At 38.6% G+C, this 22,097-nt stretch overlaps 1 protein-coding gene across 2 annotated transcripts in view; it reads left to right on the top strand.

Moving 5' to 3' along the window:
• LOC126237203 (NFX1-type zinc finger-containing protein 1-like) overlaps positions 1 to 22,097 on the top strand; it is a 291,063-nt gene that overhangs the window by 12,100 nt on the left and 256,866 nt on the right. The window contains exon 2 of one of the 2 annotated variants that reach the window (XM_049947084.1): positions 8,147 to 8,370. The exons of the other annotated variant lie outside the window; for it this stretch is intronic. The gene's annotated coding sequence lies outside the window, so the exon portion shown is untranslated. The remainder of the gene's footprint in view (positions 1 to 8,146; positions 8,371 to 22,097) is intronic. 2 annotated transcript variants of the gene reach the window in all.

Below are 22,097 nucleotides of genomic sequence, written 5' to 3'. Positions count from 1 at the left end.
CCTGACACCGCCAGGAATCGCAGGAAGCAAGAACGCTATAGTAAGACCGTGAGCTGCGGAATGTGTGTTACTAATAAATGACAAATCTGCCTTAAATCTTGACTCAGAGTCAACATCTACTAAATCAATACTCTGACAGCTTGGGAGTTGCAGTCAGACTTTATTACGCATTGACTATACATCTTCCAAGAGATTAGCATGTGCCTTTATGTTATACTGACATTCAGTCCTGATTCTACATTCAGCCAATTACAACAAAATTCCATTCAGAAAGATTCAGTGTATATTGACATTATTGCTATATAATTATTAATTTAATTCTAGAAAATGTAGACAAAGAACACAAGAAGTAAACCAGGCTATAATAAAACTGCTAAACAACACAATAAATCAGCTTGCACACAGATGGTGGTGGTAATAAGTGGTAGCAAAGAGGGCTTGCAGTTCATGTCAGTTTCTTACAGAAATATTGCAAGGAAAACAGGTGTAAAAATTAATGAAGAGAAAAAACTACATGGTCATGAGCAAAGCACCCAATGAATAGTACCCCATTGACAGTAGATGAAGTAACCCTTAAAAGAATAGACATACTTAAATATTTGGGAAGCATCTTTAGCGAGCAGAATATAATGGAATTTGAGATTAAGGCAAAGCTTGCAGCACCAAACAGAGTGTATTTTGGATTATGGGATATGGTGTGCAATAAAGCAATTTTGAGAAGTTTTAAAATCAGACTGTGCCATTGTATAACTCTCCTAGTACTCTGTAAGGCTCTGAGACATTTATGTTAAGGAAAACAGATGAACAAAAACTGCTAGTCCTCAAGAAAGAGATATGAAATAAATGTCTGAAGGATGAAGGAAAAAAGATTGATGTGGGTGGGTCACCTAATTAGAATGGAAGAGGAAAGGCTACCACAAGTAGCATTCTTTGTATCTGTGGAAGGTAGAAGGGGCTGAGGAAGTCGATGGGCAAGATGGAAGGATGATATCAAGAGGGATACAGAGACAGTGGGTGTGAGAAAAGGAGAATGGGCCACAAAAGCCCATTGGTGGAGGAATGTATAGAATGCATTTGGTCTCTCAAGCCAAGGCGACAGTGCACAGTGCTACAGTTCTGGTCTTGTCACCGCATGAAAGAGAATACCTCAGGCAAATAAATAGAACAACCAAAACAGCATGTGCACTGTAAGAGAACTTCCTAAATAATAAAAATAGTTCTAACCCTCAAAATGACATTTATACTCAACTTTACCAAAATAAAAATTGTACACTTGTTAATTTATACAGCAAGCCAGTATGGGATTTTCCTGTTAATTAAATGATTCCCCCCCCCCCCCCCCCCCAGCCAAATAAAATAACAGAAGATCATGTATAGGTCTGTTGCTATGCAAAACACTGTTTTTCATATAGACTCAAACATCTACCAGTACGTTCGTGCCATCAACAGTAGGTTTTCTTTATTCAAATCTGTGAAATGTGATTGTGTTTTAAGTGGTGACTAATCTACAAATATTAAGCCTAAAAATAGTTTTTCTTTGTTTTTGTCATTACCTTAATTTTACGTAATGGGTTTATGCCGATCTCTCTGTACATTTTCAGCTACTGATAACTTGTCATCTGCATCTATAAGATGCTTCTATACACACACACACACACACACACACACACACACACACACACACAGGGAGAGAGAGAGGGGGGGGGGGAGGCGAGGGGGGTAAACAAAGTTGGAAGTTGGCGCCAACTGTTTTGAGAACAAGTGAATGCCAGCTGGGATTGAACGCACAATAACAATATATATGCAAGTTTTTTTTTTTTCCAAAGTGAAAAGTGTTATTTACAAATGAAGTTCTGCAAATTATCGAGATATCAGTAACACGTGGGAAGGCAGATGGAAAAAGGATTTGCCAAAGCTAAACATAAGTAATCACAAATACAGGCACGAAATATTTTCAGACCACAAAATTGCATTTAGATATAAAGTGAAGTATTAACTCGTTAATGAAATTCACATCAACATCATTTAGTTGCAGATGACAAGCACCTGATAATGCAACTAGGGTCCTACATAATCATATAATGTAAAATGATAACAACAAACAAAACTGTCCTTAGGCTTAATTTTTGTAAATTAGTTATCATGTGGAATGTGTTCACATTCGTGTATTTGAATGAAGAATACTCACTGACAACAGCACAAAGGTGATGAAACATGTTTGGATCTATATGAAGAAACAATATTTTGCATAACATGAGGATGTGATATCCAATATTTAAAAAAAAAAAAATCTATATAGCATTGAGCACAGTGTGTTTATTTTACTGTTTTTTTTTAATCCTTCCTAGTCTGTGGATATAAGTAACAAAATTACAGGCAGTATCCATTACAAGTTCAAGAGTTTGATTTGCCTTTACCTGTATGAATTACACATGATTATGAAATCTTGATCGTATGAAGCACATTAATGGAAATCCTTTGCTGTGCTGCATACTGATATTACAAGAACTTGTCACCATTAAAAATATACAGCCATGGCCCCTAAACATTATGATGCTAGAAGAAAAGAGAGTAAGCTACCAGACATTTTATGAATTAGTAGCAACTACTGGAAAACTAAGGGAGCTTTCAAGGAATGTTTATATGTTGTTAGGAGTCTGGAAGAAGAAGAAAAGAATAAAGAACGAAATACACCCATGCATGTTTGTTTCTTTCACAAACTTGTAAGTGCTATTATACATTGTTGAAGTTACTGACTTACATTACACTGTTGTTATTGTTAAGGCAGAGTGAGAACTACTGTATATCGTCACTGTACAATACATCATCACATTTGGGTGTTTATTGTGTGATACATATGTCTAGAAATAGGATGTAAATATGTTAGGATTAAGAGAGACCACTCACCGAAAAGCAACACGCTGTCCACCAGGATGAATAGCCACTGCCAAACTGTTGTTGAGAACCAAATTAACCACCCAGTGGCAGCTGACCACAACACGCTCAGTTTCAGTGGCTGCTTCATAACACGAGCCATCTGGATCCTTCCCTCCACCACCAACTTCTTTGAACTACACAAATGGTAGTTATCCTTACAAAACCTGCCAGGAAGTCTCATATGAGTGCACACTCCACTGCAGAGTGAACATTTCATTCAGGAAACATCCCCCAGGCTGTGGCTAAGTTATGTACCAGCAATATCCTTTCTCCCAGGGGTGTTAGTCTTGCAAGTTTTGCAGGAGACCTTCTGTGAAGTTTGGACGGTAGAAGATGAGGTATTGGCGGAAGTAAAGCTGTGAGGACGGGTCATGAGATGTGCTTGGGTAGCTTAGTAGAGCACTTGCTCGCAAAAGGCAAAGGTCACGAGATCGAGTCTTGGCCAGGCACACAGTTTTAATTTGCCAGGATATTTTGTAACAGCATAAATTTGTAAGTATAACGTAAATATGCCTTGGCTTGTCATATACATAAAAATGGAATGCAAACTCAGTAAGTTGGTTCTTAGTTTTCAATTCTGAAGCATGTATTTTTGCATGGTGGACAAATTGATGTATTCAAAGTGTGATATCTCCTGAATCAATTAACCTTTGGTGAAAGTGATTACCCCGCAGTGGTCATGCATGGGTGGGGACAGTGTATCTGCGATAAAACAGATTTGAAATCCTGTACCCAATGTAAAAGTTGTTAAATTTGTGTACACCTATGATAGTCTCCCTCTATATTTGTAATAACAAGATAATGAAGGGTGACTGTAGCGTGTTATGTGGTTGCACTAACATACTTTCTTTCATATTCCATAGACAAAGGTTTAAGATAATGAAGGGTGACTGTAGCGTGTTATGTGGTTGTACTAACATGCTTTCTTTCATATTCCATAGACAAAGGTTTGAATATGTAATAAATAACGTGTGTGTGTGTGTGTGTGTGTGTGTGTGTGTGTGTGTGTGTGTGTGTGTGTTTTACGAGAGGAAGGGAGAAATAAATTGGGGGGGGGGGGTGTAAACTGGAAAGGAACATGAATGCAAAGGCCATTGGAAAGAAATGTCATGTTTTGGAGATAAAATGATTGACTTATTTTCTTTTATTTTTGTATTTTTTTGACCCAAGTATTTTTGTGACTCAAATACTAGAGCATTTCACAATGCCATTACTGGTTTCAACCAGAAGTAGTCATCTTCAGACAGTAAATAGATAAAGACACTACAATAAATCATTTTATAACCTATAAATTCTACCAAGTAATTGTCTATGTAATAGTAAAAAGAGAATGAAGTCATACTTAGAGATGCTTACTGAAGTGGAGTCTATTGCATTGTCAATAATATTAAAGCCTTGAGACTGCTTACAGCATGTCACTTTAAGTATAATTTTAGTCTTTTGAATCGTTACCTGATAATTGCTTGGCAGATTTTATAGATTACACAGTAATTGTTTGTATCCTTTAAATCAGCAGCCTTAAGATGACCACTGGCTGTTCGAAACTGGTACCAACATCGTGATAGTGTCAAAATATCAGTTTATATAATAAATGTGTGGTTTGTCCTTGCATAATTCTGCAGCCCACCATGGGATTATATGCATGAAGGTGGTTTCAGTTTGGAACTGCAGGAGTTGGGTTCGAAAATATAGGCGTTAAAAGAACGCATCATACCAATGAATTTCTTATGGAAAGTCGTTGAAGCAGCTGGAAATCAAGTGCTGAAGTGCCCAAGGCTGGCCAGAATTTTACAGACTCCTCTAGGTAGCTTGATAATGTTGTAGAATGTTCCATGATGTTTAAGAATGTTCTCAAATGTTGCATTATCTTGTTGTGGTGGAGATAATTTCCATCTCAAAATAGCATGTATAAGGTGATGGTGAAACTGTGTGTCGGTATACTCTTGAAAATGGTTTGGATTAGATCAAGGAAAAGGGAAAATGATAGAAATTAAAATAAATTTAAATGAAAGTAAATTGCTTATTCTTAGAATGTTACGTAGTATTAACATTTAACAAGATTCCAAAATGTAAAAGGAGAAGGAAGTCTTACCAGTGATGATGTGAGAAGAAAGTAGCAGAAAGAACAGCAAAGAAATGAAACAGGAGTGAAAAGCACATGTAGCTACACAACAGAAGAGAATAAATAGTGAAGAGGATAGAGCGAGACATTCAGCAAGCAGACACACAGATGCTCCTGAAGAAATAAGATTATGTAATAACAAAGTAGACTTACTATCCGTGAAGTTCATGAAAGACAATAATCGCAAGTGCAGGAAGTGTAAAGCGGAAGAAGTAAAGATTACATGTTTGGTAGGTGAAACATTTCATTGTGGTCACACTAAAAAGTACACCAAACACATTATCATTGGCAAAATGGATGAAGTGTGTGTGTTCTGGGGTGCCAAGAAATTCAGCAGAGAAACTCCAGAAATGTGTTACATGAGTGGAAAAATTTGATTAGGACCATCACCAGAATTATTTCACTACATAGCAAAAAGGATAAAGTTGCTAGTTCTGTAGCACCAAGAAATTAAAGAGAGAAACTCCAGGAATATGTTGCGTGAGTGGAGAAAGTTGATTAGGGCTATTGGAAATGCCTTTACCAGAATTGTTTCATTACATAACTGAAGAAACTCTGGTATCAAGACATTTTCTAGAAAATATGAGAGCATACAATGTGTGCTTTAGATGGCATCATTCGATGTTACTTCCCTGAGCATTCAAAGGTATTTTTGACAGTGAAATACTTAAATTTTATCATTTTTTGTATGTTCATTTTTACAATGTTCTCAAGTTATCTTGAGTTTTCTCAGAAAACAAATGAAAATAAAAACAAAGCCAAGTGGGTCTTTTTCAGCTTGTATAGAAATAAAAGGAGTTTAGAGCTGCACCAAACCAGTCTGCAAGTTGATGACCTGAACAATTACGTTGGATGTTGTAACTTCTTAATGGTCTGTAAAAGTGTCATTGTCAGTAATTAGTAAATCTTTATAGCCATTTTATTGAAGTAATGGCATTTTGTCAATGAAACATTGATAACACTCAGTGGCTTTCAAAATATTTTTGGAAGCTGAAATGATAACACTGCCAAAATAGTGGCTTTCAAAATAGTTTTGGAATCAGAAGTAACTTTCTTTTTTATTACGGTGCAGATTATTGCCAAGTTAAGATTCTGTACAAGGAATTCAGTATTTAACCTCTTGAGCACTGAACTGTTCCATTTTTTCCCCCACTAATTAGAAGAGTAGGAGACTTCTTCACTACATTTGTTGGAGACTGTCCATTCACATAGTAATGATCTCAGAAAAATATTGAGAGAATAGTTCACTATTGCCTTATACTGCTTAGACTATATGATGCGTCTTACTCCCAGCAGTGATGCAGTAGATAAACTTTTCTCCCCCAATACATGCCCGTAACAGTTGTCACAGTAACTTGTTAAAATTAACTTGTTGTTTTTTTTGTGAATTTTGGTAACCATGCAATGTTTGCTTCTCTGTCAACATTCATCTACATCTATACTCCACAAGCAATTGTGCAGTGCATGTTGGAGGATAAATTGCATCAATATTGGCAATTTTCTTTCCTATTCCATTTGCCTATTGAGCCAGAGAAAAATGGCTGTCTAAATGGCTCTGTACACACCCAAATTTCTCTTATCCCTTTCTAATTATCCCTGTGCAAGATAAGCACAGTCATCTTTGAATACAGGTTTTCTAAATGTACCCAACAGGGTTTTTGAGAATTAAGTCATCTTTCTTTCAAGCATAGGTGATACGCTTTTGTATGGGCTGTGACGACCTTTTGTGACCCTAGCCATGTGTCTGAAATAATACAGTGTCTGTTTTCATGCCTACTTGATAAGGGTTCCAACATTGGAACAATATTTTATAATTTATCGCACTTGTGTCTTGCATGCGATTTCCTTTAAAGATGCGCTACACTTCCCCAGAACCTTTCCAACAAATGTAAAGTCTCCCATTTGACTTGCCTAAAACTGATGCTATGTGATCATCCCATATCATTTAGCTTCAGATGTTCACCATTTATCTTGTAATCAGATACTATCCAACTCTTTTTTTCTTATAGGCATTATCTTACATTTATCTAAATTTAAGGTGAGCTGGCATTACTTACACCAACTGGAAGTGTCGACCTTCCAATAACAATACCTTCCTGTATATGACTGAATCATCAGTGAACATTCCTATAGTGCTGCTGATCCTATCTGAGCAGTCGTTCTTATATATTGAAAACATTAAAGGTCCAATTACACTTCCTTAGGGCAAACCCAATATTACCTTTATTTATGTTAAACATTCGTCATACGTATAATGTACGGTACTGGTTTCTATCTGTCAAGTATTCATGGAATGTCTCGTAACATACAATTTCAAATCACTGACTTAATGTACTGGAGACTAGTCAAAACCAAAAAATTGGTTTACAATTTTTCTTATAATATCGTAAATATAATATACTGTACTTAATATGTAATTAATATTTTTTTAAAAAAAAGTAACGAACATTTAACAATCAGCAATCCTAAGTACTCTCCTGCTCAGATTTTCAGGTTGTCCTTCACGAGTTGTTCTACTGAATAGTAGGCTAACATTTCTGCACTAGTTTCTCATATAAGGTTCTAAATTTATATGGAGCAGTACTCTTCCTTTCACTTTGTTATTCCTCCAGTCAGTTACATACGTTAGCAAAGATACTCCATAGGATTGTATCTTTGTTAGTAGTCAACAATGTGGTACTGTTTGATGTCTCATAGAAAACTAAGAAGAGACACTGTGCATCTTGAGCCATGTCTTGTTTGTAAGATCTCATGTATGAATAAAGCAAGCTGTGTTTTTCACAAGTTATTTATTCTGAATGTGTGCTGATTGTTCAGAAAACCTTATTTCGCTCAAGGAAAGGTATAAGTTTTAGCTTATATTATGCTCAAGGATACTACAGAAGACACAAGTTAGTAATTTTGCCCTCTGATTCTGTGCATCCAATCTATTACTCCTTTTGTAAACTGGAGTGACATTTGATCTTTTTCCAATCACATGGAAGTATGTGCTGTGCAGGCAATGTACATTGTGTCACAGTTTACTTCCTGTACATAATGCAGTATGTGTCTTGAGAATAACTGGCACCATAATTTACGTTTTTTCAGTGACATGCCCATAAGAGAGTTGAAGAACTGCAAACAGAGCAGAAATTTGAGTTGATCCAGCTATGACCATATTGACTAAGAATGCAACAACGATGTCTGTACTTATGTCTTAACAAATGATGAATTGAAGAGTTATATTGTTATATATTCAGAAAAAATTGTAGTAATGTTCGAAGAAAGATACAGTGGAGCTACCAAACACAACTAAGTAAGCAATAACTGAGGTAGGTTATTAATTTAAAACATTATTAGATACCAGCACTGAGACATTGTGCTTGTCTCACTGGTTGTAAGTGTACTTCAGGGCAAACCAAAAACTAGCAGAGAAGATACACATGTAGTGGGTGCATATGAAGGGGGAAAAAATACAGGATAGAATCAGATGGCAGTGGTACTCACACCAGGCATAATATGACAAGGAAATACTTGACTAAAAGTTTCAAAATGTGAGGCTTCAATGACAGTGATGGCAAGGAGTCAGTTGGTTGTTGGAAACCTGAGAAAAGTGAAGAGACAGCGTCAAAAGAAGTCAGAATTTGGTGGAAGTCCAGTGATTCAATCAGCAGAAAAAAGGTGAAAATTCTCAAAATGACTGATGAACAGCAGACTGGGAAAGTTCACACACACACACACACACTTCTGGCAATGAGAACGATGTACAACCAATCTGACCAGTGATACTGTGTGCTGTTGTTAGTGTGTTTAAGAAGTATGATTGCTACACACCACTCTATCAGTTTGTTTCTTATTTGTGGCAGTGCTGTAGTCTGTTGGGATCTGCCTAGTCTGTCTTTAATGTCACATGGCAAAATATAACAACACTGCTCCTAGCTGTAATCTGGTGGGATCTGCCTGATCTGTCTTTAATCACACATGACAAAATATAACAACACTGCTCCTAGCACTTTTGAAAAGATAACTTGTTGCCTACCCTCTTCACAATCTGCTTGTACTAGATGCTACCACAATATCTGGTATAACTAGCCACTGAAATTCTTTCAGATGAAAGTATATGTGACATTACAGGAATTTTTTTATGTGCCGATGTACCCTCTTGCTTTTAACAGTAGTTATGCTTTTGTTAGTGAACTGTGTGTACATTGTTTGGTTCTCATAGTGTGACGAATGTGATACAAATAATAAGATTTAGAAATATAAAATTTAAAACCATAGCTTCACTGTTAAAAGGGGGAGCAGAGTAATAGAGGAATCTGAGGTGAGAAATGCTATTACAGTAGAATCTCGATTTTACATTCTCCGGTGTTTTATTTTTTGGGATTCTACACCATAAATTCATAGCCCCTGTGAAAACCCCTGAAAATCTATGCTAAAAATCACCGAATTTTACATTTCTTCCTAGTAAGGTTTACTTTGATTCTAAGTTCTTACTAAATGTCTTGCTTGACTTCATCCCGTTTTCTTCCAATTGACATTTGATGTGACTGAACAAGTTACAAATGGTGCAAATGACACATGGTTCACACCATGGGTGATGGTGAAGTTGAGGGAATATTTTAGTCCGTTGTAGAGAGGGGAGATGCGAGAGGAAATGCTGACATAATCCATGATTGGTGTTGCCAATACAACTTGCAACAATTAGCTTTACCGTGCAATTATGATACAACCACTTCTAGCTTGCAGTGGTAAAGGAAAAACAAGCCAGTTGAAGTGAAGTTTTCTGGACTGAGCCAACATTTGACGAAGGGGCCCAGCCACCAACTTTTCTTGTGCCACGTATAACTTAGTCTCATCATTTTACATGTATTTTCGATGTACGGTATTCAACAACAATATCAGTCATCAACATTGTAAATTGAAACACTTAAGTCTCGAAGAATATCTTCGCTCATAATCGAGGAAGTGTCGCCCGTTTCCACCTAGTGAACTCATATTGGCTGTTGACTAATTTAGTCACCCAATAGCTACTACACCACACTCACACATGTAAAATAAGCTTGCCTACTGGATGTATGGAGAGGGGGAACGGCCCTTCATTGACACAAGTGTTGGTAGGGGGAAAGCATTTTGTGAAGTGCTGAAAATATACTTTTTGTGCAATTGATGTGCAATGACAGAGACATTACATGGAAATAGAACAAGGGTTTTGCAATAGCATATTTTAAAGACTTTAGTGTTCAAATCTGACATGATACAGTTTGCAACTGCTACCTGCACTACTTGTGTATATACTTTGCACTGCACACATCACACACTGTAGATTGTAAAGACTGGCAGCAGTGATACAGGGCACAATGCGAAACTGTAGCACCTGAGCTTTCTTTCAAATTTACATTTTATACAGTGTACAGAAATTCACTAAGCCAACTTCTAACATGCTTGTAACCGACTTCTAATATGCTTGTAACGTCAGCTGGGGAAATAAATTCATGTTTCGTGTCTCTGTTCCGCTCACCAGGCCTAAAATAACACTTTAATTGTGGTGAGCATATGAACTGCGGTTCATAAGAAAAGCATTAAATAATAACAACAATGGTGACAAAGTACGTCATTTAGCATATCTCCGCATTTATGATTATGGTTTAACCACTTAGCTGCTGTGATGTTTTTTGTTTAATTCAACATTTCATCAATATTTGCTTTTTTCTGGGTGTGCACAAAGAATGATGTCTCAAAAACAAGTGTTTTGAACATATAATTTGTGGTCATAGCGTCTTGGAAAACAGCTCAATTACCTTGTACAAAGATACCAATTTCAATTTTTTGATGAGTTTTTACTTGCTGTTACACATCTGTGATTTTTTTTTTTTTTAAGAACTGATGAAATTCATTACCACAAATTATTGTGCACACATTGTATTGTACATTTAATTTCCTTCACTTTGACAGATTTTATACAAAGTATTGGAGAGGATTGTGATTTTTAATCATATATGCCAATTACATGTGTTTTTGCCCATATTTTGGGGGATTTTAATATTTTCTTCGATTCTGCACTTTCTTCAGTTTTGTGTTTTTATAAGTGTGGACCGCACGGAAACGTAAAATAGGGGTTTCACTGTAGTAAACTAATTCCAGATGTGGTAATCAAGCATGGCTCCACCAGCATAGACTCTAAAGTTCCTGACAGTAATACTTCTTTCAGGACAGGTACAGTCAAAAATGAAGCCCTAATAAAGCCACACTACAGGGAGGACAGTAAGACTGGCATTAATAATTATAGATCAGTGTCACTGGTGACAGATGTTTCTAAAGTAACTGAAAGAGTAATGTGTGAAAAGTGAGTTGGTTTTCTGAATAAAAATGAGACATTGAGTACCGCTGAGTCTGTTTAGGAAGAACAGATAGACAGAAATAGCAGTTTTCCACATCATGAAGACAGTGCTTTAACTGGCTTGGATAGGAAGGAACTAAGCTGTATGATATTCGTATATTTATTCAAGACATTTTATCTAATCAGCCACAACTTACTGCTTAATGAAAATAGATGTTATGGAGTGCTCCAGCATTCCAAATTACCTGTGAAGTGCCCCAGAGTTTTGTGTTAGGACTTATGTTATTACTGGCATTTATAAATGATTTGCCAAACCAATTGATGTTTGCGTATGACAAGCATTTTTATACATGTACACACTGAGGATGATGTACAGCAGAGTCTCTAAGGAAGACATTAAAAATTGTGTAGAGGTAACACTTCGCTTATAAAAAGTATATTCAAGTCAAGTCTTCTGGTGGTTTCCGATGATTAAGGGTGGTACTGGTGTGCAAGACTCACACTCCCCCATGGCTTTGAACTTATTAGGAGTTGCTTCACCGATCTTCTTTTCATGATAGCCGACTGCGATGTCCTGCACAACTTCTTCTCCGAAGATAAGATGCTACTTTGGAGGAATTTTTTATACTTTTAAAATAACTCCATACACTCGAGAATACTTTGAACTCAATCTCATTGTATTTTAATCTCATATAACAGTTTTCATACAACGTAAACATTTTTTGAAAGCTCGACACCTACCGGTCCGTCAGAAACTATCACATTAATTTTCCATAAATACAGTCTACAAATCTCTCCGCAAGTTTAACAAGACAACTGTCCGGACCTTTACAACAACATTCGGATGTTCACACAATGATGTTTGACATCGCACCGTCATGGTTACTCCTTGTGCTGGACATGTTACTCCTTAGGCGGGCTCGGCAACTACCTGCCCACGCCAATCATCCGTCCGATACACTCCGCCCACACACACACACACACACACACACACACACACACACACACACAATTGTGGTGCAGTAGACACAGTTCTACTTTACCACACTCATCTCTAAAATAATGCGTGTTCGAGACGGTAGAAATTCAAGGGTCTCTAGAATTTACCCTGAAATTCTCGAGGCACTACATATCCCTCCCCTTAGATTGAACACATGGTACTTCATATATAGCTCTCTTTCCCTTTCCATGTTAATATCATTATAATCATGGGCATTTTGATCTAATCATGGATCTTTTGATCAATGTAAACTTTGTAAGGACAAGAATCTTTCTGTTCCCTTTCCAGTTGTAAACTCCAAGTGTGCATTACCCAAGTGTATGCTGTTATTTGCCCTTACTTCATGTACTACTTTTTCTAAGTATGGGTTTATTCAATACCTTTTACAATCTTGAGGAATTCTGGGTAAATAAAGGTGTTCTTTTCAACACATGTAACTTCACACAAACATAACAATGCGAGTGGAAACAAAGAATTCAAACTTACCACAATAATCTCTACAAAATATGTGACTTTTGTCACGATACTGCCCTTTTCCTTTAGGCACATTACTTATACCTCACATATGGGTTGATACTATGAAAGCACTTCCTCCTTCCGTTTTGGTAGGTACGCCCCTTTAAACAAATTCCTAATTTACTGTGGTACAGGTCAATCCCCTTCTTGGTGCCCGCTACTGTGCTGCTGCTATGGTCGCAGGTTCGAATCCTGCCTCAGGTATGGATGTGTGTGATGTCCTTAGGTTAGGTAGTTTTAAGTAGTTCTAAGTCTAGGGGACTGACGACCTCAGATGTTAAGTCTCATAGTGCTCAGAGCCTTTTGAATCTTGGTGCCCCTGCCCACACAGTGTAGGTCAGCCTTTCTTGGGTCTGCCTACCTGCCCTTTTCCATCCAATCAATGCTGGGTGTGCCCTCCTTCTCCTTCCCGAGTAGGCATCAATAGTCAATTGCCCTACCATACATCTTTATGTACCCTCACACTATATGTTCTTCAATATACTATTCTTATTTATTTTATGTCATTGAGATAACACTCTGCTTATCACCAGATTATTATTCTGTTTGATCCATATTATGTCCAGAGATCACTGGTTATTCATGATTCCCTGAATTAGTCACAATCGTGTTGTCATGTTCGGCCACTTAAATACTAATATGATAGGATAGTTTAAGAGGTTATGAATAAATTACAGAATAGTTGAAGATTTGAAGGGAATTGGGTTTAGGAAAACTAATGTGGAAGGTACACCGAACCCAACTCAGGAACCGAATGTTGTCACTCTGCCTGGGTTAACATCCCTGGTGTATATACCACTTTATATCCTTAACATTATACACTCCTGGAAATTGAAATAAGAACACCGTGAATTCATTGTCCCAGGAAGGGGAAACTTTATTGACACATTCCTGGGGTCAGATACATCACATGATCACACTGACAGAACCACAGGCACATAGACACAGGCAACAGTGCATGCACAATGTCGGCACTAGTACAGTGTATATCCACCTTTCGCAGCAATGCAGGCTGCTATTCTCCCATGGGGACGATCGTAGAGATGCTGGATGTAGTCCTGTGGAACGGCTTGCCATGCCATTTCCATCTGGCGCCTCAGTTGGACCAGCGTTCGTGCTGGACGTGCAGACCGCGTGAGACGACGCTTCATCCAGTCCCAAACATGCTCAATGGGGGACAGATCCGGAGATCTTGCTGGCCAGGGTAGTTGACTTAACACCTTCTAGAGCACGTTGGGTGGCACGGGATACATGCGAACGTGCATTGTCCTGTTGGAACAGCAAGTTCCCTTACCGGTCTAGGAATGGTAGAACGATGGGTTCGATGATGGTTTGGATGTACCGTGCAGTATTCAGTGTCCCTTCGACGATCACCAGTGGTGTCCGGCCAGTGTAGGAGATCGCTCCCCACACCATGATGCCGGGTGTTGGCCCTGTGTGCCTCGATCGTATACAGTCCTGATTGTGGCGCTCACCTGCACGGCGCCAAACACGCTTACGACCATCATTGGCACCAAGGCAGAAGCGACTCTCATCGCTGAAGACGACACGTCTCCATTCGTCCCTCCATTCACGCCTGTCGCGACACCACTGGAGGTGGGCAGCACGATGTTGGGGCGTGAGCGGAAGACAGCCTAACGGTGTGCGGGACCGTAGCCCAGCTTCATGGAGACGGTTGCGAATGGTCCTCGCCGATACCCCAGGAGCAACAGTGTCCCTAATTTGCTGGGAAGTGGCGGTGCGGTCCCCTACGGCACTGCGTAGGATCCTACAGTCTTGGCGTGCATCCGTGCGTCGCTGTGGTCCGGTCCCAGGTCGACGGGCACGTGCACCTTCCGCCGACCACTGGCGACAACATCGATGTACTGTGGAGACCTCACGCCCCACGTGTTGAGCAATTCGGCGGTACGTCCACCCGGCCTCCCGCATGCCCACTATACGCCCTCGCTCAAAGTCCGTCAACTGCACATACGGTTCACGTCCACGCTGTCGCGGCATGCTACCAGTGTTAAAGACTGCGATGGAGCTCCGTATGCCACGGCAAACTGGCTGACACTGACGGCGGCGGTGCACAAATGCTGCGCAGCTAGCGCCATTCGACGGCCAACACCGCGGTTCCTGGTGTGTCCGCTGCGCCGTGCGTGTGATCATTGCTTGTACAGCCCTCTCGCAGTGTCCGGAGCAAGTATGGTGGGTCTGACACACCGGTGTCAATGTGTTCTTTTTTCCATTTCCAGGAGTGTATTTCCCTTTTTCTCTTCCAGTTGTAGGATCCACTAAAAATAAGGTTTTTGGGTGGATCACTGATTGTACTCAGTAAGGCCCCACACACTTTTGAAAAAATTTATGCGTTTCTTTCTTCAGGGCAGAACTCTTATAAAGATGTTGTTTTACTAAGACTAGGTCATCGACCTTGTATTGATGTTCTACAGCCTTCTCATTGTGGTTGCTTACTCGTTGTTGTGCTCTCTCAACTGAGTTCTTAGCAACTATCATTTGATTCAGTTGGTAATCAGTAGTAGGTTGCTCTGGCCACGTAAAACATTTAATAAGTGGTTCACCTACAAAGGGTTTACCTAATACTTCCAAGGGTGTTAGTCCAGTTGATAAATGTGGTGACTCATTTAAAATGAGCTCTAAATCTTCAATTTATGTCGCCCATGATGTATGGTTTTCATGGCAGTAAGTGCGGCATAATTTCTCAATCTCCTTCGTAACTCATTCGTACGGGTTAGTTGGATATTAATATTTGATGAATCCCTCCCTATGCTAAAAATTCTTTAAACTTGTTACTAGGAAACTGTGGTCCATTGTCAGAAAGAAATTGTCTCGGTTTGCCTACTTAGAGAAAGTATTGTTGTAGACAACGTTTTGCTGTATGTGTGTTTGCTTTCTTAATGGGGTAGAATGTAACATACTTCGACCAACACTCTATGAGGACAAAAATGTAGGCCACTCCTCCTTTTCGTTTTGGAATTGGTCCTAAGAAATCTGCAGCTGTCAGATCGTGCAATGCTTTAGGAATAATTGAATAAATTTTATATTTAACGTGAGAGTTATCCACTTAGACTCTCTGACAAATCTCACAAGCCTTAATCACTGATGCTACTTCATGTCCTAGCTTTTTAAAGTAATAGAACTTATTCACATGTGTAATGCATTTCTTTATACCGAAATGTCCATAAACCTTATGAATATACCGCACTGACTTATCTTTCACTAGACTTGGTATACATAAAACCCAACATTGTGTTGTCTTATTATATCTCCAGAACAAATTATATTGCACAATCTTCCACCTTCCCTCTTGATTAGGTGGTAGCGATTTCCTAACACACATAGCAAAGATGTCGTAAAATAAGGGTCATGTTGGATGTTCTCTGTTATTTTCTGAACCATCTCTTGTACCTCATTGCGTGGGTATTCTAATGTCAGAAAATTAATCGCAAAGATTACGCCAGGTCCTTCCGAATGCTTTAGTTCTTTCATTCCTACTGGTAGCCGAGGCAGTGTCAGGTACAGTGTTCTCCGGACCCTTTACATACTGGATCTTACTGTCGTACCCTTGAAGAAACAACATCCACCACACCAATCTACTATGTAGGAATCGACTATTCATTAGAAATGACAGAGCTTGGTGATCTGTATAGACATATATTTCGGACCCCCATATCAGTGTTTGGAATTTTTGTATACCCCATACTATGGCTAATAATTCCTTTTCTGTTGCCGTATAATTTAATTCCTCTTTGTTGAGACTCTGGCTAGCAGAAGATATTGACCTATGGTGGTCAATACTGTGTAACCCCCATTCACCTTGGAAAAGCTCTGCAGCTATACCATAGTTGGATGCATTGGTCAAAATATTAAATGGTTCACCTATCACCAGATAGTGCAGTAGCGGTGATTCTGATAGCGCCCTCTTTACATTTTCAAATGCGTCATGTGCCTCTTGGTCCCAACTCTGTGGCATTCCCTTTCGTAATAAACACAAAAGTCAAGGGTCGTTCAACTCTTGCTCCTGTACACATCATCTATAATACCCTTCCAATCCAAGAAATCCCTCCAATTGTCTTATGTTTCTAGGTGGTGGACACTCCTTAATAGCCTTTACAAATTCTGGATCAGGCTTAATCCTTGTACACCTACGATACGCCCCAAGAATTTTAGTTCTTGCCTGGAAAAGTGTGACTTAGGCAGTTTTACTGTAATACCTTTTTCTTTAAATTTTTGCAGGGTTTTCCTCAAGGTTAGGCAATACTCTTTCCAGGTGGGTGATGTTATCAATATATCATCTACATATATAATTAACTCCTTTAACAACTCTCTCCCTATCGCTTCATCCAACACGCATATACACTGATACCGAGATATTTAGCCCAAATGGTAACACCTTAAAATGATATGATTTTCCATCAAAAAGGAATGCTGCATATTTTCTTGAATCTGGATGTAACCGAATCTGCCAGTACCCAGCAGTCAGGTCCATCGAACTAAAGTACTGTGCTTTCTCAGATTTGGATAATAACTCGTCGATGTTAACGAGTTTATCCCTTTCGGTTTCTATATGTTTATTCAGGGTGCGCGCATCCATTACGAGCCGCACACCACTTGTAGCCTTTGTCACCACTACCAAGAGATTATTTATAATGCTTGTACTGCGTTCTATTATTTTATTGCCTACCATTTTATTTATCTCCTCCTTAACCACTTCTTTTAACCTCACCGGTACCGGGTAAGGTTTACAGAAGAATGGTGTATCATCTTTGATCTTAAATTTACATACGTAGTCACCAATACTACCTGGACTATCCAAAAATACCATTTCATGCTCTTAATAGAATTTTGGCTAAATCTGTTTTCTGGTCATTGGTTAGTATTGGGGATTCATTTACTTTATTTTTTATGTCAGCTCGTTGTGATGCATGCTTACGTTTTCCATTTCTGGTGACAATTACGCTGTCACAGTTAATCGTAAACTCTGGCGTTCAGTTGTTTGTTTATCAACATAACTGTCTGCTAGAAACTTAACACAATATTTATCTTCCCCAAGTCCAAAATAAAGGCAGCTCTCTTCAAAATTCAATATAATGTTAAACTCTGACAGTCAATGTAAACCAAATAACACCTCTCTATTAATATTTTCTACTACCAGCAGTGTTTGCCGGAACGTAATCTCACCAATGACACAGTTTACTTGGGTTTCGTGTTTAACAACCTTACTTTTAGTTCCAGTTATACTGATTATATATACTCCTGTTACGGGTAATACAGGTAAGTTACTGCTAGTTCTTAACATATTAAAGAATCCACTAGAAATAAGTGACACTGCACTACCGGAATCAATAAATATGTCCACTTTGGAATTATCTACTTTTCCAACTATAATCGGTTGTGGAGTAACTGTAGCTACACCAGGTTCTTCTAATAGCAACCATTCTTTTGTTGGTATGTTATGCGTAAAGGAAACATACTTATTATGAGGTAGGCCTCTTAATGTATTTCTATGACCTCGGCCCTCTGTTTTGCTCACTGTTTGTAATCGCCGATTTGGTACCAGACCTGTGTATGACATTTCCATTTTGAGCCCTCTTATTGCCAGGTGCAAATTCTTGTGTAGTTACTCGGCCTATATTCAAAGGAGGATGCCGTTTTTGATAATTTTCATTACCCTTATTCTGATTATATTGGTGTACTGTAGCCAAATTCATCTCATGTCTTTTGAAATTACCAGAGCTATTATTATTGCTCCTCCTGTAGTTTTGATTCTCGTTTTGGTGCATATTCTCATTTTGATCTTTATTTATTGCATCCAGTGCATCCACAAAGGAGAGTAACTCTTCTACTGTCTTCCACCTGCTACATAATATGTCTTTCCTAGCGTAAGTGGGTAATCGCCTTATCAAAATCCATACCAATCCTTCTTCCTCCATTGGTCCTAAATATTTGGCTCTTGTTAAATGCCAGTCAAAATATTTTCTCATTGTACCCTACATACTATAGTAATGCTTTGGGTCCCATAAATCAAGTATTAACTTCTCCTGGGCACTTGATGACCAGTATTTCTCCATAAACTTTCTCTGAAAATCCAGTCCTAGATGGTAATGTGCAGCAAATTTTTTGCATCTTCCCAATTTTTTGGTAAGGCTTGATTAAATTTTCTTAAGGCCGGTATTACACTATCAAATTTCTTTGTCAAAGATTTGATCAAAGATGTGATCCAATATTCCGTCCAATATATTTGACAAAGATCTTTGATGTAGCGCTCGAAGGGGTATTACACTGTCATCAAATTTTTCGTCAAAGTTCAAGATGGCTGACAACAACTTGTTATTAACCGCAGCAGTTCTACGTACTCCAATTGCATTGTGTGCACATACGGAAAAGAAGTGGGGGAAAAAATGGAACCATACATACGAGGTTGACAGTCTTAAAAGTCCTGGGATTACAACTTGATAATAAATTGAGTTGGGAGGAGCACACCACAGAACTGCAGAAAGGCCTTAACAAATCTGTATTTGCAATTTGAGTGTTAGCAGACATAGGCAACATAAAAATGAAAAAGCTTGCATACTTTCATTCCATAATGTCATATGGGATAATATTTTGGGGTAAATCTTGAAGTCAAACAAAAGTTTTCAAGGTCCAAAAGCGTGTAATACGTATTATTTGTGGAGTAAATTCACGGACCTCCTGCAGAATTTCTTCAAAGAACTGGGTATACTAACTACTGCCTCTCAGTATATTTACTTCTTAATGAAATTTGTCGTAAATAATATATCTCTTTTTCCAACAAACAACTCAGTTCATACATACAATACCAGGAACAAAAATGATCTGCACAAGGACTTACAAGCACTTACTTTAGTTCAAAAAGGGGTCCACTACTCAGGAACACTCATCTTCAATAATTTGCCAGGAAACATAAAAATTTAGTTAGAAATAAAGATCAGTTTAAAAGGAGCCTGAAAGACTTACTACTGGCCAACTCCTTCTACTCCATTGGCGACATTTTTAATAGAAACAAATGATGTATTGTATTTATTCATACTATTAGTATTGTTATTTCAGCTTAAAAAAATCGACATGTTCCACATCCACGAGGATCTCCTCAGCACGGATCTATGGAACGAAAAACTAATCTAATCTGGGTGAAGCCATGGGTTTTACGACGACACGATAAAAGCATTCAACAAAACTTGTTACATGAGCTTACAGTGGAAGACGTCAAGTCATACATTAATTAATTAAGAATGGATGAGCATACATTTCTGTATGTGCTCAATGAAGTGTATCCTCATATCACAAAGCACAATATTCACTTAAGAACTGCTACATCTTCAGAAGACAGGCTTACTATAACACTCCGATTCCTTGCTACAGGAGAGGGTTATGTTAGGTTAGGTCAGGTTAGGTCTCCAATCTTCTTAATCTATTTTTGTATTCAGGGTGCCTCACGTTGTAAAGCGCCTCATCAGCTTCAGACATCTCTATTAATTTTGTAGTTGTCGGCACACACCAATTGTATATACCGGCAATGGTTATAAAAACACTACAGACGACAGAACGCTGCAGCGATGCTAGCGCTCCATGTGGTAACATGTCACATTGCAGTGAACAGAAGACAAGCGGTTTCTTTGATCAAATATACAGCGAGGCCCTAGATTTGATCAAATATTGGACGACATTTGACGAAGTCCCTATTACACTATCAAATATCTTTGACAAAGATATTGGACAAAGAAATTTGATAGTGTAATACCGACCTAAGAAATGGGTTGGGTGCACGTTTCCATCTGATCTAAATTTGAGCAATTGTCTGGCGAGACCAGAATTTGCTCCCCATCGTAAATCTGTTACTACTTCACTAGTCAACACTACATTCTGTGTAGCTACCCCCTTCTCTATCTTATTCTGGATAAGTAAATTCCTTCCACAAATCGTCTATGCCTTTTTTAGCATCATCAAGTTCTGATGCTAAACGTGGCGGAACGCTATCTGTGCTTACCCTCTTGGCAACTTTGCGGTCGGTTAATTCCTCTACCTGTTCTCCAGACCGCTTATATTTATGGTGTCTGAGGTTGCTAGCTTTTCATTAAAATTTCCCTATGCCGCATCTACACGAGTGTTAACCCCCCTGAAGTTTGCAATTGGACAATAGGGATCAGTTTGTCTTGTCTTTCAATGGTGTCTTTTACGGTATGTTAATCTCTGTTTCACTGTGTTGAATGTAACATTACACACACTTTGAAATGACCCTAACTTCTCATTAAATTCAAACTCTATATTGGTACACTTGTCCTCAATATCAAATTCTAATTTCTGGGTCAACTTCTGAAATTGATCATTCTGCTTTTGGTTAAAGTCCATCAACATTTTATTCATTTGTACAGTAAAGAATTACTTCATTCATTCTTTAAATGTACTCATAAATTTTCAACTTTTATCATTTAACACCTCAGATTCAGAATTTAAAGCTTCACTCTATGCTTCTACTTATTCAAAAGCTTCACTCTGTGCTTCTAGTTTTTCATTTAAAGAAACATTTTGGTCACTTAGTTGTGCTCTAGTTTTTCACTTAAAGAAAGATTTTGGTCACTTAGTTCTTGTCTCTGTACATCTAACTTAGTATTTAACTCTGTATTTACTGAGTCTCACTTCAGACTAAGTCCTTTAATTAAATTTGCTGCTTCAGTACAGTCTGGCGTGACCTTAGTTAGTCATCGCCATAGCTGGTTCTACAGTTTCCGTAGGTTGTTGTTCCTTCTCCGTAGTCCTAATTTTCTTTGATCTTGTGATCATTAAAAAAAATCACCTCTGTGAATAATGACCACCATAGTTTACATTCAGATCGTTATTTCTTGAGCTCACTGAGCATAGGTTTGTAGGTTGCATCAGTGAGGTGTAGGAAACGGCATCAGCGAACGGCACGGGTGCCAGCTGGGTCAAATGTTAGTCACGGTGTTGGCATCGGCAGGCGCAAAGTCAGCAACTCAAACAGCAACCAGCAGCGATGGCGGGTTACTGTGACTGCGTCGGCTGGTTACTGCGTCGGCATCAGCTGGTTACTGCTTGTTTGAGGATTGCTTCTTCCCCACAACCAAATCATGGGGTGTTGTCCATGGTGAGGGCCCCTGGTCAGAGTGGGTGTCATCAGGGCGGATGACACGCAATGAAGCGTAGTCCATCAGCTCTTGCTGGTG

This window comes from Schistocerca nitens, chromosome 2, assembly GCF_023898315.1.
Source record: "Schistocerca nitens isolate TAMUIC-IGC-003100 chromosome 2, iqSchNite1.1, whole genome shotgun sequence".
Taxonomy (NCBI): domain Eukaryota; kingdom Metazoa; phylum Arthropoda; class Insecta; order Orthoptera; family Acrididae; genus Schistocerca; species Schistocerca nitens.
This window is presented reverse-complemented; position numbering and strand designations above follow the sequence as displayed.